We start from the raw sequence: 16874 nt of genomic DNA on the forward strand, positions 1-16874 counted from the left end.
TGCATGCATGATTTTTTGCAGAGTTGCATGCTCCACCCACCCCACCTCCCATACTTTTTTCGTTTCATCTTCAAATTTAAACCTATTATATATTTTGGACCAAAAGTACAAATTAAGTTTCATATGCATATTTGTGTTCGATGTGCCTTTCGAACAAGACCACTCACTAGTAGAAAAAGGCCCATTTGTCCCGGTTCCAGAGGCCCATTCGTAACGGGGACTGAAGGGTCGGGACTAAAGCCCAAAACCTTTAGTCCCGGTTCGCTTACGAACCGGGACAGAAGGTGCTCCACGTGGCCGCTTCCGGGCGCCCAGGCAGGAGAGCCTTTAGTCCCGGTTGGTAATACCAACCGGGACCAAAAAGCATCCACGCGTCAGCAGCTCAGGAGCTGGGGTTTTTGTTTTTTTTGGAAAGGGGGGGTGTTAGGGAACGTAGCAATAATTCAAAATTTTCCTACGTGTCACCAAGATCAATCTAGGAGATGCTAGCAACGAGAGAGAGGGAGTGCATCTTCATACCCTTGAAGATCACTAAGCGGAAGCGTTACAAGAACGCGGTTGATGGAGTCATACTCGCTGCGATTCAAATCGCGGAAGATCCGATCTAGCGCCGAACGGACGGCGCCTCCGCGTTCAGCACACGTACAGCCTGGGGACGTCTCCTCCTTCTTGATCTAGCAAGGGGAGAGGAGAAGTTGAGGGAGTACTCCCGCAGCACGACGGCGTGGTGGCGATGGAGCTCGTGGTTCTCCGGCAGAGCTTCGCTAAGCACTACGGAGGAGGAGGAGGAGTTGGAGGAGGAGAGGGCTGCGCCAGGCAAGGGGTGCGGCTGCCCTCTCTCTCTCTCCCTCACTATATATAGGGGGAAGGGGGTGGAGGAGGCGCCCTAGGGTTCCCTAGGGGAGGGGCGGCGGCCACAGGGGAATTCCTAGATGGGTTTGGGCGCCCCCACCCCTAGGAAACTTGCCCCCAAGCCGGGAGGGGAGGCTGCCCTAGGGGAGGCGCCCCCACCTCTCCAGGTTACATGAGAGGGGTTGGGAGGGGCGCACAACCCCTTAGTGGGCTGGTGTGCCCCCTCCCCTTGGCCCATAAGGCCCCCAACGCTTGCTGGGGCCTCCGAAACACCTTTCGGTCACGCTGGTCGTCACCCGGTACTCCCAGAACAATTCTGGACTCCAATACCCTTCGTCCAATATATCAATCTTCACCTCCGGACCACTCCGGAGTTCCTCATCACGTCCGGGATCTCATCCGGGACTCCGAACAACCTTCGGTAACCACATACTATTTCCCATAACAACTCTAGCGTCACCGAACCTTAAGTGTGTAGACCCTACGGGTTCGGAACCATGTAGACATGACCGAAACGTTCTCCGGCCAATAACCAACAGCGGGATCTGGATACCCATGTTGGCTCCCACATGTTCCACAATGATCTCATCGAATGAACCACGATGTCGGGGATTCAATCAATAGCATATACAATTCCCTTTGTCCACCGGTATGTTACTTGCCCGAGATTCGATCGTCGGTATCCCAATACCTCGTTCAATCTCGTTACCGGCAAGTCTCTTTACTCGTTCCGTAACGCATGATCCCATGGCTAACTCATTAGTCACATTGAGCTCATTATGATGATCCATTACCGAGTGGGCCCAGAGATACCTCTCCGTCATACGGAGTGACAAATCCCAGTCTCGATTCGTGCCAACCCAACAAACACTTTCGGAGATACCTGTAGTGCACCTTTATAGCCACCCAGTTACGTTGTGACGTTTGGTACACCCAAAGCATTCCTACGGTATCCGGGAGTTGCACAATCTCATGGTATAAGTAAATGATACTTGACATTAGAAAAGCTCTTAGCAAACGAACTACACGATCTTGTGCTATGCTTAGGATTGGGTCTTGTCCATCACATCATTCTCCTAATGATGTGATCCCGTTATCAATGACATCCAATGTCCATGGTCAGGAAACCATAACCATCTATTGATCAACGAGCTAGTCAACTAGAGGCTTACTAGGGACATGTTGTGGTCTATGTATTCACACATGTATTACGGTTTCCAGTTAATACAATTATAGCATGAACAATAGACAATTATCATGAACAAGGAAATACAATAATAACCATTTTATTATTGCCTCTAGGGCATATTTCGAACAGTCTCCCACTTGCACTAGAGTAAATAATTTAGTTCACATCACTATGTGATTGTAATGAATCCAATACCCATGGGGTTTGTTCATATCTCACTTGTGAGAGAGGTTATTAGTCAATGGTTCTGAACCTTTCAGATCCGTGTGTGCTTTACAAATCTCTATGTCATCTTATAGATGCAGCTACCACCACTACAGGAAACAGCTACTTTGCCGTCTGCCACGGCGGACGGCAAAGGCTCGAAAGGCGGACGGCAAAAGGCTCCGGCAAAGAAGGCTACGGTAAACAGCTGCTTTGCCGTCTGCTTCCTGGCGCGGACGGCAAAGGCTCTTTGCCGTCTGCGGCGGACGGCAAAGAGGGCGGACAGCAATAATTGCGTTGTCAGTCCGTTAAGTGGCTAACGGCAGACCTTTGCCGTCCGCAGCTGACGGCAAAATTTCTCTGGTCTTTGCCGTCCGCCGTATGATGTCATCTACACGTCACTAGATGGCAGGTTCTTTGCCGTCTGCCACTGATGGCAAAGTGCAGGTTCTTTGCCGTCTGCCACGGATGGCAAAGTCTTTGCCGTCTGCCACTGTAGGCAAACTGACCAAATGGGTCAGCTCCCAGGAAGCACAGTTGGCTGCCACGTGGCTTCTTTGCCGTCCGCGGCAGACGGCAAAGAGGCCGTTGCCGTCTGTGGCAGACGGCAAAGAGCCTGCATATTTGGTTTTTTTGCTGTTTTTTATTAAATCCCACAATTTGCACAGAAAATATATATGACATATAGATATATTTCACAGGCATTCATAAGCAAGTCCATAAGCAAGTTCATGTATTTCACAGGCATTCATAAGCAAGTCCATAAGCAAGTTCCATCCGTACATATTACGTAAGCAAGTTCCATCCATCATTTCATACATAAACAAGTTCCATCCATCATTTCATACATAAACAAGTTCCATCCATACATAAACAAGCACTCCATAGATAAGGTGACTAGAATGAGAAGACAAGAATGAGAAGACAAGAACAAGAAGAGTAGAACAAGCACTCCATCCAGCACATAATGAAATCTGCAAAATGGCAAAATAAGAAAGTTAGAAATGGATCGTTTTTAGCTCACTTAGGTGAAATGGATCGTTTTTGAGGTAACTAAGGTGAAATGGATCATTTTTTAGCTCACTTAGGTCAAATGGATCGTTTTTGAGCTAACTTAGTTGAAATGGATCGTTTTTGAGCTAACTTTGTTGAAATGGATCATTTTTGAGCTAATTTAGTTGAAATGGATCTTTTTGAGCTAACTTAGGTGAAATGGATCTTTTTGAGCTAACTTAGGTGAAATGGATCATTTAAGAGCTAATTTAGGTGAAATGGATCGTTTTTCTAGCTCACTTAGGTCAAATGGATCGTTTATGAGCTAAATTAGTTGAAATGGATCGTTTATGAGATAACCTAGGTAAGATGGGTCATTTTGGAGTTAACCTAGGTGAAATGGGCCATTTTAAAGCTAACGTAGGTAAAATGGATCATTTAGGAGCTAATCTAGGTAAAATGGGTCATTTTTGAGCTAACTTGGATGAACTGCATCATTTATAAGCTAACCTAGGTAAAATGGGTCATTTTGGAGGAAAATAAGCTAACTCTAGGTCATTATGGTAAGCATATTGGAGGAAATAAAGCTAAGTCTAGGTCTTTATGCATTTGTTAAGCAAAACACTAGAGAAACTTACCGTGATCAGGGAGGTGTAGGAGCGGGGTGGCTAGTGCCGCTACCTGGAGAAGGATCGTGCGATGCGTTTCTGGAGTTAAGCTGCACCAAAGATCATTTCCAATGTCTCGTTAGCATTACGACACTCAAATGTTAAGACTACCAAGTAATGTCTATTCAAACTAAACTCACCGTGCTCCCAGGAGCAATCACTGGCATCGGCGGAGCGGGCTGACCGGACTTCTCGCACACAGACTGCACATTTGGTTTTCAGAACAGAGTCATACTAGTTAGTAATGAGACTCAAATGTTAAGACTAGCAAGTAATCTGCAGAAGAAACTTACCACAAGGAGCTCGTACATGGCCCTTGCCTGCATGTCATTCCGTGCCCTCTCCTCCTCCATCATCTTTCTCGTCCTCTCCTCCATCTCCCGCTGCCTCTCCGCCGCCTCCGCCAGAAGTTTCTCCGTTCTATCTCTCTCAGTCTGTATAGCAGCCTGCAACACCACTCACATGACCATTTGTAATCATTGATGGAAGCGCACACAATGTAATGGAGAAAGATAACTGAGTACGTATCACTAACCTTGATGGCGAGTTGCACTGGCCGTTCACGAGGCCTTATCTCAGGAGCGGAGCTCGACTGGCGCGCCTTGATCTTCGGGAGAGTGCTAGGACAACGGATAAGTCCATCTCCAATGGCTATGGAGCCATGGGACCTCCCGCCACCAGATATCATCACCAGCTCTGGATCAATGGGACCCTGGCTCGGGTTAAAGTCCTCCCCTTTCCTCGCCTTCCCCTCATCTCTATATCTCACGAGCTTGTTGTGGGAGGAGATGTTGGTGAAGTTGTTTGCATCATCGAGGTCAGACTGAGAGAAAGCCTTGACTTTCTTGAAAGAGCCAGTGTGGGCCATGGCATACAGGTCGTACACCTCTGGCACCTTATCTGCCTTATTGTAGCGTGCCTGAAAGAGAGAAACAATGAAAATTAGTAATTAAAGGGCTCAAGCTAGCATGATGAATGAATTGCATGAATCATGAAGCAAACCACATACCCAGTTGCGCCCGAACTGATATAAGTTGGAGCTGCCTTGATGGTGTGGCACACCTTCCATTTGGGCACGTTTGTCCTTGGCCTGGTTGTGGAGGGCTAGCCATTCTTGTGAGCACCACTCATCGACCAACACCTCCCAACAATCCATCCGATCCGCACACCATCTCGGAGGCGCCTAAGTTAGCAAATAGAAACTTGAGCGCTACGGCTAAGAATTACTAAACGAAGGAACTTAAGTAGAAGGCCTTAAGAATTACCTTCATGTACTGCTCCTTACTCAGGAACTTATCGCGGCACGCCGGCTTGGTCTTCTTGATACCACGCAAGGCGTAGTAGTCTCGAACAGCCTGCACCCGAGCCTCGTGCCGTAAGTTCTGGAGTAGGCGCTTGCAGACGTTCTGGATAACATTTGCGCTGTCCTCCTCGTATCCCTCCTCACACCTGTAGAATGTCTGCAATCAAATGAGACAATATTGATTAGTACAATTAATAACTAGCTAGTTGAAGATTTTGAAATGTGTAAAGGAGAAATTACCCAGAACGTCCTGATCACCATGTCCGCCCTCGTGTCGCACACGACACCGTCGATAATGACATCCGGCGGGGCCGGGGCAGCCACGTAGTGCTCCCAGCTCAACCCAAGCTCTGGAAGCCGACCCTCACCAGGCAACGTGACAAACCCCGGGAAGTTTTGCCGGCAAAGAACTCCAAGGACGGAGTTGGGCCGGCGGACACTATGATGGTGGTCCCAACCCCTGCAGCATGACAAGGCCAACGCATTAGTTATTTGAAGAAACGTGAATGCAGAAGGTACAAAAATATTAAATGCACTTACGTACCTCTCCCCATCAGGGAAGATCAACCACCTCTGCTCGCAGGTTGCCGGCACGGACGGGAGCCGTGTAGCACCACGCTGGCAGACGGTGCCACCCTCCTCCTCAAGATCAGTCGGCTCCCCGCCATCATCAGCATGGCCACTTGGCTCCTCGGGCTGATCCGGCCAGGTACCCCATCCGGACGTGTGCTCCTCCGGGGTCTTGTGGGCCGAACTCTCGTGGGCCGAAGGCCAGTCCACCCGAGGCTCGTGGACCCAAGACCCGTGGATCGGAGGCTCGTGGACCGGAGTCCGTGTAGCCTCCTCCTCGGACGAGTCCACCCTAGCAGTCACGTGCTCGGGTGAAACAGCTGGGGGTGGCGGCGAGGAAGGCGCCGTAGCAGTCACCCTACCTCCTCTCCCGCGACCACGTGCCCCACCTCCTCTCTTCCTACCTCGTCCCCTGCTGGGCACCGCGGTCGACGAAGAAGGGCCCGGCGGTGTGGACATACTGTCCAGCAACGCTCGGCGGAGAGGTACGTCTGGAATCGAAGACCTCAGACCACGCGCCGACGAAGAAGGGGCCTTGGCGCGCTCCCGACCAGCGCCCACCATCTTTCTACACCTGCCATGACAAACAGTAAACGAAATTAGTACAACATAAAAAAAAGACCGACATGAATAATAATATGTGTATCACTTAAGTGTATCATCATCAAGTACAACATTAAAAAATTTAATACCTGACACTACTAATAATCTCGATCAGTATCATCAATAAATGCATAATCATCATCATCACTATAATCAATGACGGGCTCAGAGGGTTCAGTGGCATCAACATGTGCAAGGCCACCTTGACGTAATCGGTCAAGCAATGACAGGTCATCCGCAGCAGTAACCTCTTCTTGTTCCGGCTCTTCTTGTTCCTCCTCTGGGGCGATGTTGGATTCACTGTCGCTGTCTACTTCAATTTTTTGGGGTGAAGTATAGCGGTTCTTGAAACGCTTTTTGGAAAGACGTGTCTCTTGGAAGAATTCTCCTTCATATGTGTCTGCGTTAATGTGAGGTTCATAATCCTCTTCCTTTGGGGGAGATAGTCTAGCACGTGGCGGCACTTCATAAACGACATCCCAACCTTTCAGATTTGGATTAGTTTGGCAGGCCCACGGTAGATAGAATACTTGGGTCGCCTGTTGAGCCGTAATATAGACATCAGGAACATCTAAATGGGTGCTTTGGTTGATTTCAACTAGCCCTATATGTTCATGAGTCCTTCTAGTCTCCTTCGGCTGAAACCAATAACATTTGAAGACTACGACATTCGGTGGGTTTTCACCATAGAATAGAAGTTCATAAATTGCTTCAACTCTCCCATAATACTCGGTACCTCCTTCGCCGATAGCAGATACACAACAATTTGTAGACTTTCGGTCGGCCATAGATAGCTCTTTGCCATAGGTACGAAAGCGATACCCGTTGATGTCGTATTTGTCAAATGAACGGACCTTATAGTCAAAACCATTAGCGACTTGTCTCAATTCGGCGTCCATAGACTCTGAATTAGCCTACAAGTTTAATATGAAAGGATTGTTGCATTACGCACAAATTAGCGAATGAAACCAGGATAGCCGCCTACAAATTAGCCTACAAGTCTAATAGAAATTACCGTTTGTTTGAACCAAGAGATGAAACCGGGATAGCCGCCTCCTTGCTTTGCGAGAAGCTCATACTCTTCGACAGAATCCTTTTGGATCACCGCTCCATACGAGAATAAGGCGACGTATCGACTGTATGAAATATCCAGGAATAAGAGCAGTTCAAAGGAAATAGAAGTTGTGAAACTATGTACCGAGAACTTACTCGATGTACGGCCGCACTTCTATCAGGTTGTTGAAGATATACAACGAAATGGTCCGCCATTGTTCGTTATCCAAAGATACTGGATTTGAAACACTGGCTGGTGCGAGATTCCCTTTGAATAGGCTGAGGTTGGATCCACCCTTTTTAGGGTCGTCAGCATTGTACCGAGGCTTCGGATTATGCAAATGACGATTTTTGGCTTCGTAGTGTGCTGTCACGAAGTTTGCCGCCTCCTCAGTGATGAATGCCTCAGCCATCGATGCTTCAATTCTACGTTTATTTTTAGATTTTTGTCGAAGCGTCTTCTGCATCCTCTCAGTTGGGTAGCACCAACGATTTTGCACGGGCCCCCCCAATCTTGCCTCGGTCGGGAGATGCAAAATCAAATGTTGCATTGGATTAAAGAAGCCCGGTGGAAAGATCTTCTCTAACTTGCAGATCAACTCCGGCGCCAACTCTTCCATTTCTTCTAGCACGCCAGGCGATAGTTCTTTCTCACAAAGAACACGGAAGAAATAGCTGAGTTCTGCCAGTACTAGCCATTCATCCTCAGGGATGAAGCCACGCAACATCACCGGCATTACCCGCTCAATCCATATGTGCCAATCATGACTCTTGAGACCAAATATCTTCAATTTATCAAGACTGGCTCCCCTCTGTAGATTCGCTGCATACCCATCGGGGAACATCAACTGCATTTTCACCCACAAGATAATTTCCCTCATAGCTGGCCTTCCAAGATTGAACCATGCCTTTGGCTTCGTCCAGTTCTGCTTTCCTTTCGGTTCTTTCATGTTTTGTAACGGCCTATCACATAGCGCCTCCAGATCGACTCTAGCCTTAGTATTATCCTTTGACTTCCCATCTATGCCGAACAATGTACCAAAAAGTGCCTCGGCGATATTCTTCTCAGTGTGCATCACGTCGATGTTGTGTGGGCAAAGTAGGTCTTTGAAGTAAGGCAGATCCCATAAGCATGTTTTGTGAGTCCAGGCGTGCTTAGAATTATACCCCTTGAAGTACCCTGGACGCTCTGGATCTGGCTCGAGAGCGTTTAACTGATCCAGGGTCTGTTGGCCTGTCAATGCATGTGGTGCAGAGTTTTTGACAACTCTACCTCTGATGAAGTTCTTCTTGTCTTTCCTGAACTTATGGCGAGGATTCAGGAACTGTCTATGCATGTCGAAGCAAGAAAACTTGCGACCGGCCTGAAGCCAACGAAACTCAAGAGCTCCCTTGCATGTGGGGCACGGGAACCTTCCATGCACACACCAGCCAACGAATAGCGCATACGCCGGCAAGTCATGCGTCGAGTACATGTACCAGACACGCATTATGAAGTTCCGTTTGCTATAGGCATCGTATGTCTTGAACCCATTATCCCAGGCTTCTTGCAATTCGTCCTTAAGCTGTTGCATGTACACATTCATATTTTTCCCCGGATAGTTGGGCCCTGGAATTATCAACGTCAGGAAAATGTTCTTTCTTTGCATAATCTGTCCGGGGGGGATTGAGTGGAAAGACAAATACGGGCCAACAACTGTATTGGGCTGCCGTCATACCAAACACACTGAACCCATCCGTGCTGATGCCGACTCGAGGATGCCTCGGATCTGCCGCTTTGTCACCATGTAATTCATCAAACTTTTTCCACGCAACACCATCCGATGTGTGTACAATCATCAGATTCCCATCTGCATCTAGTTCGGTTCTTTTGCCCGTTTTGTGCCATGTCATCTGTCTGGCCGTCTCTTCGACCATGAAAAGACGTTGAAGTCTTGGTACGATTGGCATATACCCAAGAACACTAACGGGGATTTTGGTCTGTGTCTTCTCACCCATACCGTTGTCTACCACAACATACCTGGAAGACTTGCAAATGGGACAATAGTTCAAGTCCGCATAGTCAAGCCTAAACAAGACACATCCTTTCTCACAGGCATGTATCTTATCATAGGGCATCTTCAGTGCACGGAGAATTTTGTCCGACTGGTATAGGTTTGCAGGAATTACATGGCCTTTGGGTAGAAAGCGTCCAAATACTGTCATCATTGCATCGTAGCATTCTCTGCCCAAGTTGAACTGAGCCTTCAGAGCCATTACTTGTGAGATGGCATCCAACTGACAAAGCTCAGTGTGCTCATGGAGCGGACGTTTTGAAGACTCCAACATTTCATTGAAGGCCTTTGCAGATTCCTCCATCTCCTTGTCCGAATCCCGAGCATCATCAAAGTCTTGCACCATGTTTTCCATCCCGGTACCATGCTCGTCGGTGCGACGACGATCCACCTCAGCTCGGTCACGTTGGGCAGACTCACCATGAAATGTCCACACCGTATAATCGGGCGTAAAACCACTCTTCTGCAGGTGTTTGCCCATTTCAGCCTCTGTCCTCTTTTCCCAATTGCCGCACCGTAAACAGGGGCACCAGGTTTTCCTCTGGCCATTTGCAAATGCGGCTCGCACAAACCCCTTGGTTTTTGTGAACCATTCAGTGCTCCATTTGTTCTGACCAGTGTGACCGGTGTACATCCACGCACGATCACTCATCTTGACTTTCAGAGCTACTAGACACACAACAAATATATATATATATAATTCACCATGTATGTATTCATCAGTTGATCTACTTTGTCAATTTTATTACGTCCATGCAACCTACACTCTAATAGGTAATGATAGGTCCTAATCCCACCCGAGTATGTTTAGATTGGGTTCATTTTCCCATGCTATGCCCCGGATCCTACGCAAAATTTCGGCAGCACCTCCCCGCTGTTCTCCTGATACATGTCTCTGCAATAAACAGAGAGGATGTGTACCCGGAGAACAACAGGGGAGGCACTGACGAAATTTATGCGTCGGATCCGGAGCAAAGCATATGGGAAAACGAACCCAATCCAAACATACTCGGGCTGTCCATGGATAGCGTTGGACAATTCGAAAGAATCAAGGTTATAAATATGCAAATGCATGCATATTTATAACTATGACGCTTTCGAACGGGAGACACATATTGGTTACGCATACTGATGATTCAAGACACATATATATCTAGCTATCAAGTTTCATCGGAATAGATCAAATAATTAATGGGGGAGGAGGACATGTCATTTGTGCTCACCCACGAACGAAGGGGCAGAGCTCGTCAAACGCACGGCGAGGTCGTCGAACACCAAACCTCGCAGCGATGAAACAACTGCACATTTAAAACTACCCGATCAACACAATTATATATGATGTTTTTCATAAAAAAATCGAAAGATATATGACCTAACTAATAATTCACAAATATATGACCCCGTCGGCTTCTGGAAGGCCAAAGAACACCTTTTCGGGAGGTGTCGGGGGTCGGGGTGCCGTGTCGGGGTCGGGGTCTCGGGGTCGGGGTGTCGGGTCGGGGTGCCGGGTCGGGGTCGGGGTGCCGTGTCGGTGTCGGGGTCGGGGTGTCGGGTCAGGCTCGGGGTCGGGTGTCGGGGTCGGGGTCGGGGTCGGGGTCGGGGTCGGGGTCGGGGTCTCGGGGTCGGGGTGTCGGGGTGTCGGGGGTGTCGTGTCGGGGGTCGGGGTGTCGTGTCGGTGTCGGGGTGCCGTGTCGGTGTCGGGGTGCCGTGTCGGGGTCGGGGTGCTGTTTCGGGGTCGGGGGGTCGGGGTGTCATGTCGGGGTCAGGGGGTTAGGGGGTCGGGTGTCGGGGTGGAGTCGGGGTCGGGTGTCGGGGTGTGGTGTCGGGGTTGGGGGGTCAGGGGGTCAGGGGGTCTTCTCATTCTTCTACTACTTCTACTTCTTCTCATTCTTCTACTTCTTCTCATCCCCCGTCTTCTTCTTCTTCTTCTTCTTTCTCCTCCTCCTCCTCCTCCTCCTCCTCCTCCCCCTCTTCTTCTTCTTCTTCTTCTTCTTCTTTCTCCTCCTCCTCCTCCTCCTCTTCTTCTTCTTCTTCTTCTTCTTCTTCTTCTTCTTCTTCTTCTTCTTCTTCTTCTTCTTCTTCTTCTTCTTCTTCTTCTTCTTCTTCTTCTTCTTCTTCTTCTTCTTCTTCTTCTTTCTCCTCCTCCTCCTCCTCCTCCTCCTCCTCCTCTTCTTCTTCTTCTTCTTCTTCTTCTTCTTCCCCCTTCTACTTAACCTAAACCTAAACTAAAAACCTAAACTAATTAAAACTAAACTATTTAAACTAATTAAACCTAAACTAATTAAACTAAATAACCTAAACTAATTAATTCTAAACTGAAAAAACTTAAACTAAAAAACCTTATCTAAATAGAAAAGAAAAACAAAAAAACAGAAAACAAATGGCAGGGGCTCACTGTGGGGGGCGGCGACGGGTCGGGGAGGGGGCGGCGACGGGGCGGGGCGGTGGAGGAGGCGGGGCGGCGGGGGGCCGGGGCTGGGCGGTGGAGGAGGCGGGGCGGCGGGGGCCCGGGCGGCGGGGGGCCGGGGCGCGGCGGTGGAGGAGGCGGCCTGGGGCGGCGGTGGGGCGCGGGGCGGCGGGGGGCCGGGGCGGGGGGGCGACGGGGCGGTGGGGCGGCGGGGAGCCGAGGCGGTGGGGCGACGGGGCGGCGGGGGCGACGGGGCGGCGGCGCGCGGCGGGCGGCGGCGGCGGCGGCGGGGTGGGAGGAGAAGGGCGAGGAGGAAGTGAGTAACGGGCGGGGGGGGGGGGTACCTGCCGTTAGTAAAGTGCCCTCTTTGCCGTCCGCCAGCCTTTGCCGTCCGCCTTTTTGCCTCTTTGCCGTCTGCTAGCGGACGGCAAAGAGGTGGGCCGTTAAGATTTTTTCAAACGAGCGGGGGGTGGGGGCCACCTCACTCTTTGCCGTCTGCCAGCGGACGGCAAAGAGCTGGCAGATGGCAAAGAGATTCTTTGCCGTCAGCCTTTTCTTTGCCGTCTGCTTTCGGGTAGCTGATGGCAAAGAGCTTCTTTGCCGTCAGCTAGCAGACGGCAAAGAGCTGGCAGATGGCAAACTAGCTGATTCCAGTAGTGCACGCGCTACTTGGAGCTATTCCAAATAACTGCTCTACTATACGAATCCGGTTTAGTACTCAGAGTCATCTGGATTAGTGTCAAAGTTTGCATCGACGTAACCCTTTACGACGAACTCTTTTACCACCTCCATAATTAAGAAAATTCCTTAGTCCACTAGTTACTAAGGATAAGTTCGACCGCTGTCATGTGATCCATTCCTGGATCACTCTTGTACCCCTTGACTGACTCATGGCAAGGCACACTTCAGGTGCGGTACACAGCATAGCATACTGTAGAGCCTACGTCTAAAGCATAGGGGACAACCTTCGTCCTTTCTCTCTCTTCTGCCGTGGTCATGTTTTGAGTCTTACTCAATACTCACACCTTGTAACACAGCCAAGAACTCCTTCTTTGCTGATCTATTTTGAACTCCTTCAAAATCTTGTCACGGTATGTATTCATTTGAAAGTACTATTAAGCGTTTTTTATCTATCCTTATAGATCTTGATGCTCAATGTTCAAGTAGCTTAATCTAGGTTTTCCATTGAAAAACACTTTTCAAATAACCCTATATGCTTTCCAGAAATTCTACATCATTTCTGATCAACAATATGTTAACAACAATACTCATCAAAAATTCTATAGTGCTCCCACTCACTTCTTTGGAAATACAAGTTTCTCATAAACTTTGTAAAAACCCAAAATCTTTGATCATCTCATCAAAGCATACATTCCAACTCCGAGATGCTTACTCCAGTCCTTAGAAGGATTGCTGGAGCTTTGCATACTTGTTAGCATCTTTCAGGATTGACAAAACCTTCTGGTTGTATCACATACAACCTTTCCTCAAGAAAATCGTCGAGGAAACAATGTTTTTTGACATCCTATCTACAAGATTTCATAAATAATGCAGTAACTGCTAATATAATTCCAACATACTCAATCTTAGCATCGCTACGACTGGGAAAATCTCATCGTAGTCAACTCCTTGAACTTGTCGGAAAACATCTTAATGACAAGTCAAGCTTTCTTAATGGTGACACTTACCATCATTGTTCGTCTTCCTTTTAAAATCCATCTGCATCCAACAGCCTTACGACCATCAAGTAGTTCTTCCAAAGTCTATACTTTGTTTTTATACATGGATCCTCTCTCGGATTTTATGGCCTCGAGCCATTCGTCGGAATCCAGGCCCACCATCGCTTCTCCATAGCTTGTAGGTTCATTGTTGTCTAGCAACATGACTTCCAAGACAGGATTACGCACCACTCTGAAGTAGTACGCATCCTTGTCGACCTACGAGGTTTGGTAGTGACTTGATCCGAAGTTTCATGATCACTATCATAAGCTTCCACTTCAATTGGTGTAGGTGCCACAGGAACAACTTCCTGTGCCCTGCTACACACTAGTTGAAGTGACGGTTCAATAACCTCATCAAGTCTCCACCATCCTCCCACTCAATTCTTTCGAGAGAAACTTTTCCTTGAGAAAGGACATGTTTCTAGAAACAATCACTTTGCTTCCGGATCTGAAATAGGAGGTATACCCAACTGTTTTGGGTATTCTATGAAGATGCATTTATCCGCTTTGGGTTCGAGCTTATCAGCCTAAAACTTTTTCACATAAGCGTCACAGCCCCAAACTTTTAAGAAACGACAGCTTAGGTTTCTCTAAACCATAGTTCATATGGTGTCGTCTCAACAGAATTGCGTGGTGCCCTATTTAAAGTGAATGCGGTTGTCTCTAATGCCTAACCCATAAACGATAGTGGTAATTCGATAAGAGACATCATGGTATGCACCATATCCAATACGGTGCAGTTATGATGTTCGGACACACCATCACACTATGGTGTTCCAGGCGGTATTAGTTGTGAATCAATTTCCACAATGTCTTAATTGTGTGCCAAACTCGTAACTCAGATATTCATCTCTATGATCATATCATAGACATTTTATCCTCTTGTCACGACAATCTTCAACTTCACTCTGAAATTACTTGAACCTTTCAATAATTCAGACTTGTGTTTCATCAAGTAAATATACACAGCATCTACTCAAATCATCTGTGAAGTAAGAACATAACGTTATCCACTGCGTGCCTCAGCACTCATTGGACTGCACACATCAAAATGTATTACTTCCAACAAGTTGCTTTCTTGTTCCATCTTACTGAAAACGAGGCCTTTCAGTCATCTTGCCCATGTGGTATGATTTGCATGTCTCAAGTGATTCAAAATCAAGTGAGTCCAAACGATCCATCTGTATGGAGTTTCTTCATGCATATCTACCAATAGACATGGTTCGCATGTCTCAATCTTTTCAAAAACGAGTGAGTCCAAAGATCCATCAACATGGAGCTTCTTCATGCGTTTTATACCAATATGACTCAAATGACAGTGCCACGAGTATGTGGTACTATCATTACTATTTTATATCTTTTGGCATGAACATGTGTATCACTACGATCGAGATTCAATAAACCATTCATCTTAGGTGCAAGACCATTGAAGGTATTATTCAAATAAACAGAGTAACCATTATTCTCCTTAAATGAATAACCGTATTGTGATAAACATAATCCAATCATGTCTATGCTCAACGCAAACACCAAATAACAATTATTTAGGTTTAACACCAATCCCGATGGTAGAGGGAGTGTGCGATGTTTGATCACATCAACCCTGGAAACACTTCCAACACATATCATCATCTCACCTTTAGCTAGTCTCCGTAGCCTTTTATTTCGAGTTACTAACACTTAGCAACCGAACCGGTATTTATTACCCTGGTGCTACTAGGAGTACTAGTAAAGTACACAATAATATAACATATATTCAAAATACTTCTGTCGACCTTGCCAGCCTTCTCATCTACCAAGTATCTAGGGTAGTTCTTCAGTGACCGTTCCCCTCATTACAGAAGCACTTAGTCTCGGGTTTGGTTCAACCTTGGGTTTCTTCACTAGAGCAGGAACTGATTTGCCGTTTCATGAAGTATCCCTTCTTTCCCTTGCCCTTCTTGAAACTAGTGGTTTTACTAACCATCAACAATTGATGCTCCTACTTGATTTCTACTTTCGCGGTGTCAAACATCGCGAGTTGCTCAAGGATCATCATGTATATCCCTGATATGTTATAGTTCATCATGAAGCTCTAATAGCTTGGTGGCAGTGACTATGGAGAACCACCACTATCTCATCTGGAAGATTAACTCCCACTCGATTCAAGCGATTGTAGTACTCAGACAATCTGAGCACATGCTCAACGATTGAGCTTTTCTCCCTTAGTTTGCTGGCTTAAGAAACTTGTCAGAGGTCTCATACCTCTTGACGTGGGCACTAGTCTGAAATCCCAATTTCAGTCTTTGGAACATCTCATATGTTCTGCGACGTTTCAAAAACATCTTTGGTGCCACAATTTTAAACCGTTAGCATTACGCACTGAACTATCACGTAGTCATCAAAATGTGCATGTCAGATGTTTCGCAACATCTACAGACGACGCTCGAGGTTCAGCACACCGAGTGGTGCATTAAGGACATAAGCCTTCTGCGCAGCAATGAGGATAATCCTCAGTTTACGGACCCAGTCCGCATAATTTCTACTATCAACTTTCAACTAAATTTTCTCTAGGAACATATCTTAAACAATAGAACTAAAGTGTAAGCTACGACATAATTTGCAAAGACATTTTGACTATGTTCATGATAATTAAGTTCATCTGACTATTTAATGAACTCCCACTTAGATAGACATCCCTCTAGTCATCTAAGTGATACATGATCCGCGTCAACTAGGCCGTGTCCGATCATCACGTGAGACGGACTAGTCATCATCGGTGAACATCTTCATGTTGATCGTATCTACTATAGGACTCATGTTCGACCTTTCGGTTTCCTGTGTTCCGAGGCCATGTCTGTACATGCTAGGCTCGTCAAGTCAACCTAAGTGTTTCGCATGTGTAAATCTGGCTTACACCCATTGTATGCGAACGTTAGAATCTATCACACCCGATCATCACGTGGTGCTTCGAAACAACGAACCTTCGCAATGGTGCACAGTTAGGGGGAACATATATCTTGAAATTTTAGTGAGGGATCATCTTATTTATGCTACCGTCGTTCTAAGAAAATAAGATGTAAACATGACAAACATCACATGCAAATCATAAAGTGACATGATATGGCCAATATCATCTTGCGCCTTTTGATCTTCATCTTTGAGGCGCGGCATGATCACCTTCGTCACCGGCATGACACCATGATCTCCATCATCGTGTCTTCATGAAGTTGTCTCGCCAACTATTACTTCTACTACTATGGCTAACGGTTAGCAAT

The sequence above is a fragment of the Aegilops tauschii genome, chromosome 2, assembly GCF_002575655.3.
Source record: "Aegilops tauschii subsp. strangulata cultivar AL8/78 chromosome 2, Aet v6.0, whole genome shotgun sequence".
NCBI classification, from domain to species: Eukaryota; Viridiplantae; Streptophyta; class Magnoliopsida; order Poales; family Poaceae; genus Aegilops; species Aegilops tauschii.